Below are 7,500 nucleotides of genomic sequence, written 5' to 3'. Positions count from 1 at the left end.
CAGTAACCAGCGACACTTAGAATATTTTTGAAGCAGTACAAATCAGTAACCACTGACACTTAGAATATTTTTGAAGCAGTACAAATCAGTAACCGCTGACACTTAGAATATTTTTGAAGCAGTACAAATCAGTAACCAGCGACACTTAGAATATTTTTGAAGCAGTACAAATCAGTAACCACTGACACTTAGAATATTTTTGGAGCATTACAAATCAGTAACCAGCGACACTTAGAATATTTTTGGAGCAGTACAAATCAGTAACCAGCGACACTTAGAATATTTTTGAAGCAGTACAAATCAGTAACCAAGTGCATTTTTGAATTGGTTACTGATTTCTCCGTTGAAGTTGGGGCTGCGGTTGGCTTCAGTTAGTGGTGGGGGCTTAATTTTCGCCGAGGGGAGCGTGTCCCGGTAGTGTCTCCGAGGAAGTGGTACCTATTGAAGGGGGTGTTTCTGAATTTGGGCCCTTTTTGAGTGGCATTGCCGGATGGGTTTTGTGTTGAAGGCTTCCAAATCGGGTAGCTCAGCCGGATTTGACCCGGCGGTTCTACCGACTGTCACGCCTTCGAGGGGGGACTGTTGTCTAAGTTCAGGCCGAATTTGGTGAATTTCCTAAGTCGGGAAGTGGTCCCAACGGGTTTGGGAGTGAACCTAACTGCTCATACCAACTTTGAGGCTTTGGGGCCGGGTAGCACAGTCGGATTTGACCCGGCGGTTCTGCCGAATGCCTGGCCTTCGAGGGGGGCCTGCCCTCTGAGTTCAGGCCGAATTTGGTGATTTTCCTAAGTCGGGAAGTGGTCCAAACGGGGATGGGAGTGAACCTGACAGCTCATACCGACTTTGGGGCTTCCAAGCCGGGTAGCTCAACCGGATTTGATCCGGCGATTCTGCCGACTTCCACGCCTTCGAGCGGGGACTCTCCTCTAAGTTCAGGCCGAATTTGGTGAATTTCCTAAGTCGGGAAGTGGTCCAAACGGGGATGGGAGTGAACCTAACTGCTCATACCAACTTTGAGGCTTTGGGGCCGGGTAGCACAGTCGGATTTGACCCGGCGGTTCTGCCGAATGCCTGGCCTTCGAGGGGGGCCTGCCCTCTGAGTTCAGGCCGAATTTGGTGAATTTCCTAAGTCGGGAAGTGGTCCAAACGGGGATGGGAGTGAACCTGACAGCTCATACCGACTTTGGGGCTTCCAAGCCGGGTAGCTCAACCGGATTTGATCCGGCGGTTCTAGCGACTGCCACGGCTTCGAGGGGGGACTGTTGTCTAAGTTCAGGCCGAATTTGGTGAATTTCCCGAGTCGGGAAGTGGTCCAAACGGGGATGGGAGTGAACCTGACAGCTCTTACCGACATTGAGGCTTCGGGGCCGGGTAGCTCAGTCGGATTTGACCCGGCGATTCTGCCGACTTCCACGCCTTCGAGCGGGGACTCTCCTCTAAGTTCAGGCCGAATTTGGTGAATTTCCTAAGTCGGGAAGTGGTCCAAACGGGGATGGGAGTGAACCTGACAGCTCTTACCGACTTTGGGGCTTCCAAGCCGGGTAGCTCAACCGGATTTGATCCGGCGGTTCTAGCGACTGTCACGCCTTCGAGGGGGGACTGTTGTATAAGTTCAGGCCGAATTTGGTGAATTTCCCGAGTCGGGAAGTGGTCCAAACGGGGATGGGAGTGAACCTGACAGCTCTTACCGACTTTGGGGCTTCCAAGCCGGGTAGCTCAACCGGATTTGATCCGGCGGTTCTGCCGACTGTCACGCCTTCGAGGGGGGACTGTTGTATAAGTTCAGGCCGAATTTGGTGAATTTCCCGAGTCGGGAAGTGGTCCAAACGGGGATGGGAGTGAACCTGACAGCTCTTACCGACTTTGAGGCTTCGGGGCCGGGTAGCTCAGCCGGATTTGATCCGGCGGTTCTGCCGACTGTCACGCCTTCGAGGGGGGACTGTCCTCTGAGTTCAGGCCGAATTTGGTGAATTTCCCGAGTCGGGAAGTGGTCCAAACGGGGATGGGAGTGAACCTGACAGCTCATACCGACTTTGAGGCTTCCAAGCCGGGTAGCTCAGCCGGATTTGACCCGGCGATTCTGCCGACTTCCACGCCTTCGAGGGGGGACTGCCCTCTGAGTTCAGGCCGAATTTGGTGCATTTCCCGAGTCGGGAAGTGGTCTCTGTCACAACGGGGGCAAGTGTCTGAAGAGGTAAAGTGAGTAACCAGCACAGCTTAGGGAAGGGTTCCAAAGTTCTCAACAATGTGAATTCGGTTACCAGGAAAGCTTAGGAAAGTTGCCTGACTGTCCCAAACGAATGAACTGCAAAACTTAGGGAACATGCCCGAAGATGCTTAAAAGTGTGAAATCAGTAAGCAGGAAAGCATAGGAAAGTGCCTGAAAGTGCTAAATGAGTAACATGAAAAACGTAGAAAAATGCCCGAAAATGTTTAAAAGTGTGAACTCAGTAACCAGCAAAACTTAGTAAAACGTTGGAAAAGCAGAAATGAGTAACCAGAAAAACTTAGAAAAATGTTTGAAAATGAGAAATGAGTAACCAGAAAAACTTAGAAAAATGTTTGAAAATGAGAAATGAGTAACCAAGAAAACTTAGAAAAATGCCCAAAAAGAAGAAATCAGTAACCAGAAAAACTTAGAAAAATGTTTGAAAATGAGAAATGAGTAACCAGAAAAACTTAGAAAAATGTTTGAAAATGAGAAATGAGTAACCAAGAAAACTTAGAAAAATGCCCAAAAAGAAGAAATCAGTAACCAGAAAAACTTAGAAAAATGTTTGAAAATGAGAAATGAGTAACCAAGAAAACTTAGAAAAATGTTTGAAAATGAGAAATGAGTAACCAAGAAAACTTAGAAAAATGCCCAAAAAGAAGAAATCAGTAACCAGAAAAACTTAGAAAAATGTTTGAAAATGAGAAATGAGTAACCAAGAAAACTTAGAAAAATGCCCAAAAAGAAGAAATCAGTAACCAGAAAAACTTAGAAAAATGTTTGAAAATGAGAAATGAGTAACCAAGAAAACTTAGAAAAATGCCCAAAAAGAAGAAATCAGTAACCAGAAAAACTTAGAAAAATGTTTGAAAATGAGAAATGAGTAACCAGAAAAACTTAGAAAAATGTTTGAAAATGAGAAATGAGTAACCAAGAAAACTTAGAAAAATGCCCAAAAAGAAGAAATCAGTAACCAGAAAAACTTAGAAAAATGTTTGAAAATGAGAAATGAGTAACCAAGAAAACTTAGAAAAATGCCCGAAAAGAAGAAATCAGTAACCAGAAAAACTTAGAAAAATTTTCGGCCAAGTGTGAAAAATATTCTAAGTGTCAGCGGAGGAAAATGCCGAAGCATCGGGAAAGATTCAAAAACTCATGCCGAACATGAGTTCCGAAGTGCCGGAGGAACTGGGCGAATTGAGCCCGGCGGTTGGCCAGATGTCGTTTTGAGTCTGCAGCCCGAAAACTTTAACTTTGTCTGCCGCGGAAGTCTGGACCGGGAAAAATCCAAACGGTTTTGCCGGGTTCGAGTTCCAGAGCGAAGCAGTCGAATTTGAAATTCAGACCCATTCAGTGCCACTTGACATTGTGACACAGTGAGGTTGGCGGGGTACCCGGAGATTTCTGGGAACACGATTTTTAGAACAAAATGGCGGCGCGGGACCACTTTGAAAGGCATCCGAAAAACGGTTCCGCGGGCAGAGCACTTGAATGACAGGCCTGTGTGCATGCCCAAGAGCTCTCGGAAGTCTAATTTTTGACACTTTGTCAAATTTTCGACAGACTTACCCAACTCTTGCTGCCTGTTCTAAGAATCAGTCAGAGGCCTGTGCGGCGGTCTCTTGACACTTTGGAGGGCGGGCAAACCCCACGTTGACTCCGGCCGTCCCTCCAAAAGGCACTTGCTATTGGGGGAAAGGATTGCAAGTAGCCTGGTTCCCGTGGGAGCGGCCAGGAAGGGTGCAGGCTGGCCCTTGCCTGAGCATTCCCAAAACCCTCTTCCGCTGAGAGCAGACCTCGCACGCCGCACTACCGGCTCTGGGAGTGGTTGGCCGCTATTGTACATAGTCCGGTCCTTCCTCTGCCACCCGGCAAGTGCGATGGCTCTGCCGCCCTGCGGTGCTCGTCACCCAGGTTTGGGGAACACGATACTTAGAACATGTTGGCGGCTCGGGACCTGCAGGCGAAAGGGGCCCCGTGGTGCTGAGCACATCGACCTCGGGTCTCAGTGCAAGCCGGAGAGTTCGCGGAAGTCTTAAAAGATTTTGACATCTGCTCAAATCTTTGACAGGCTTGCCTGACTCTTTCCGTCCGTTCTAAGAATCAGTCGGAGGCCGGGGCGGGGACGGTCTCTTGACACACGGAGGGTTGGCTTCCCTCCTCAGGTGTTTGTGTCGAAAATGAAGGCGAGAGATGCAAGCGTCCTGGTTCCCCTGGGTGCTGCCAGCAAGGGTGCAGGCTGACCCTTGCCTGAGCACTCCCAAAAGCCTCTTAAGCTGAGAGCAGGCGCCGCACTACCGGCTCTGGGAGTCGTTGGCCGCTATTGTACATAGTCCGGTCCTTCCTCTGCCACCCGGCAAGTGCGATGGCTCTGCCTCCCTGCGGTGCTCGTCACCCAGGTTTGGGGAACACGATACTTAGAACATGTTGGCGGCTCGGGACCTGCAGGCGAAGGGGGCCCCGTGGTGCTGAGCACATCGACCTCGCGTCTCAGTGCAAGCCGGAGAGTTCGCGGAAGTCTTAACAGGCTTGCCTGACTCTTTCCGTCCGTTCTAAGAATCAGTCGGAGGCCGGGGCGGGGACGGTCTCTTGACACACGGAGGGTTGGCTTCCCTCCTCAGGCGTTTGTGTCGAAAATGAAGGCGAGAGATGCAAGCGTCCTGGTTCCCCTGGGTGCTGCCAGCAAGGGTGCAGGCTGACCCTTGCCTGAGCACTCCCAAAAGCCTCTTAGGCTGAGAGCAGGCGCCGCACTACCGGCTCTGGGAGTCGTTGGCCGCTATTGTACATAGTCCGGTCCGTCCTCTGCCACCCGGCAAGTGCGATGGCTCTGCCTCCCTGCGGTGCCCGTCACCCAGGTTTGGAGAACACGATACTTAGAACATGTTGGCGGCTCGGGACCTGCAGGCGAAAGGGGCCCCGTGGTGCTGAGCACATCGACCTCGCGTCTCAGTGCAAGCCGGAGAGTTCGCGGAAGTCTTAACAGGCTTGCCTGACTCTTTCCGTCCGTTCTAAGAATCAGTCGGAGGCCGGGGCGGGGACGGTCTCTTGACACACGGAGGGTTGGCTTCCCTCCTCAGGCGTTTGTGTCGAAAATGAAGGCGAGAGATGCAAGCGTCCTGGTTCCCCTGGGTGCTGCCAGCAAGGGTGCAGGCTGACCCTTGCCTGAGCACTCCCAGAAGCCTCTTAGGCTGAGAGCAGACGCCGCACTACCGGCTCTGGGAGTCGTTGGCCGCTATTGTACATAGTCCGGTCCTTCCTCTGCCACCCGGCAAGTGCGATGGCTCTGCCTCCCTGCGGTGCCCGTCACCCAGGTTTGGAGAACACGATACTAAGAACATGTTGGCGGCTCGGGACCTGCAGGCGAAAGGGGCCCCGTGGTGCTTAGCACATCGACCTCGCGTCTCAGTGCAAGCCGGAGAGTTCGCGGAAGTCTAAAGCTTTTGACATTCGCTCAAAGCTTTGACAGGCTTGCCCGACTCTTTCCGTCCGTTCTAAGAATCAGTCAGAGGCTGGTGGGGAGGTCTCTTGACGCAAGGGGAGGGGTGGCGTCCCTCCTCAGGCGCTTGTGTCGAAAATGAAGGCGAGAGATGCAAGCGTCCTGGTTCCCCTGGGTGCTGCCAGCAAGGGTGCAGGCTGACCCTTGCCTGAGCACTCCCAGAAGCCTCTTAGGCTGAGAGCAGACGCCGCACAACCGGCTCTGGGAGTCGTTGGCCGCTATTGTACATAGTCCGGTCCTTCCTCTGCCACCCGGCAAGTGCGATGGCTCTGCCTCCCTGCGGTGCCCGTCACCCAGGATTGGAGAACACGATACTAAGAACATGTTGGCGGCTCGGGACCTGCAGGCGAAAGGGGCCCCGTGGTGCTTAGCACATCGACCTCGCGTCTCAGTGCAAGCCGGAGAGTTCGCGGAAGTCTAAAGCTTTTGACATTCGCTCAAAGCTTTGACAGGCTTGCCCGACTCTTTCCGTCCGTTCTAAGAATCAGTCAGAGGCCGGTGGGGAGGTCTCTTGACGCAAAGGGGAGGGGTGGCGTCCCTCCTCAGGCGCTTGTGTCGAAAAATGAAGGCGAGAGACGCGAGCGGCCTGGTTGCTTTGGGTGCTGCCAGGAAGGATGTGGTCTGACCCTTGCCTGAGCACATCCAAAAGCATGTGATGTTGAGAGCAGACCTCGAGCCCCGCACAACCGGCTCTGGGAGTCGTTGGCCGCTATTGTACATAGTCCGGTCCTTCCTCTGCCACCCGGCAAGTGCGATGGCTCTGTCGCCCTGTGGTGCCCGTCACCCAGGTTTGGGGAACACGATACTAAGAACATGTTGGCGGCTCGGGACCTGCAGGCGAAAGGGGCCCCGTGGTGCTGAGCACATCGACCTCGGGTCTCAGTGCAAGCCAGAGAGTTCGCGGAAGTCTAAAGCTTTTGACATACGCTCAAATCTTTGACAGGCTTGCCCGACTCTTTCCGTCCGTTCTAAGAATCAGTCAGAGGCCGGTGGGGAGGTCTCTTGACGCAAGGGGAGGGGTGGCGTCCCTCCTCAGGCGCTTGTGTCGAAAAATGAAGGCGAGAGACACGAGCGGCCTGGTTGCTTTGGGTGCTGCCAGGAAGGATGTGGTCTGACCCTTGCCTGAGCACTCACAGAAGCATGTGACGTTGAGAGCAGACCTCGAGCCCCGCACGACCGGCTCTGGGAGTGGTTGGCCGCTATGGTACATAGTCCGGTCCTTCCTCTGCCACCCGGCAAGTGCGATGGCTCTGCCGCCCTGTGGTGCCCGTCACCCAGGTTTGGGGAACACGATACTAAGAACATGTTGGCGGCTCGGGACCTGCAGGCGAAAGGGGCCCCGGGGTGCTTAGCACATCGACCTCGTGTCTCAGTGCAAGCCGGAGGGTTCGCGGCAGTCTAAAGCTTTTGACATTCGCTCAAAGCTTTGACAGGCTTGCCCGACTCTTTCCGTCCGTTCTAAGAATCAGTCAGAGGCCAGTGCGGAGGTCTCTTGACACAAGGGGAGGGGTGGTGTCCCTCCTCAGGCGCTTGTGTCGAAAATGAAGGCGGGAGACGCAAGCGTCCTGGTTCCCCCTGGGTGCTGCCAGCAAGGGTGCAGGCTGACCCTTGCCTGAGCACTCCCAAAAGCCTCTTAGGCTGAGAGCAGACGCCGCGCTACCGGCTCTGGGAGTCGTTGGCCGCTATGGTACATAGTCCGGTCCTTCCTCTGCCACCCGGCAAGTGCGATGGCTCTGCCGCCCTGTGGTGCTCGTCACCCAGTTTTCCAACCCGGACCCGCGAGCGTGGTGCG

Source organism: Hemiscyllium ocellatum, assembly GCF_020745735.1.
Source record: "Hemiscyllium ocellatum isolate sHemOce1 chromosome 15 unlocalized genomic scaffold, sHemOce1.pat.X.cur. SUPER_15_unloc_2, whole genome shotgun sequence".
NCBI classification, from domain to species: Eukaryota; Metazoa; Chordata; class Chondrichthyes; order Orectolobiformes; family Hemiscylliidae; genus Hemiscyllium; species Hemiscyllium ocellatum.
The sequence above is the reverse complement of the archived record's forward strand: the minus strand, read 5'-3'. Positions refer to the sequence as shown.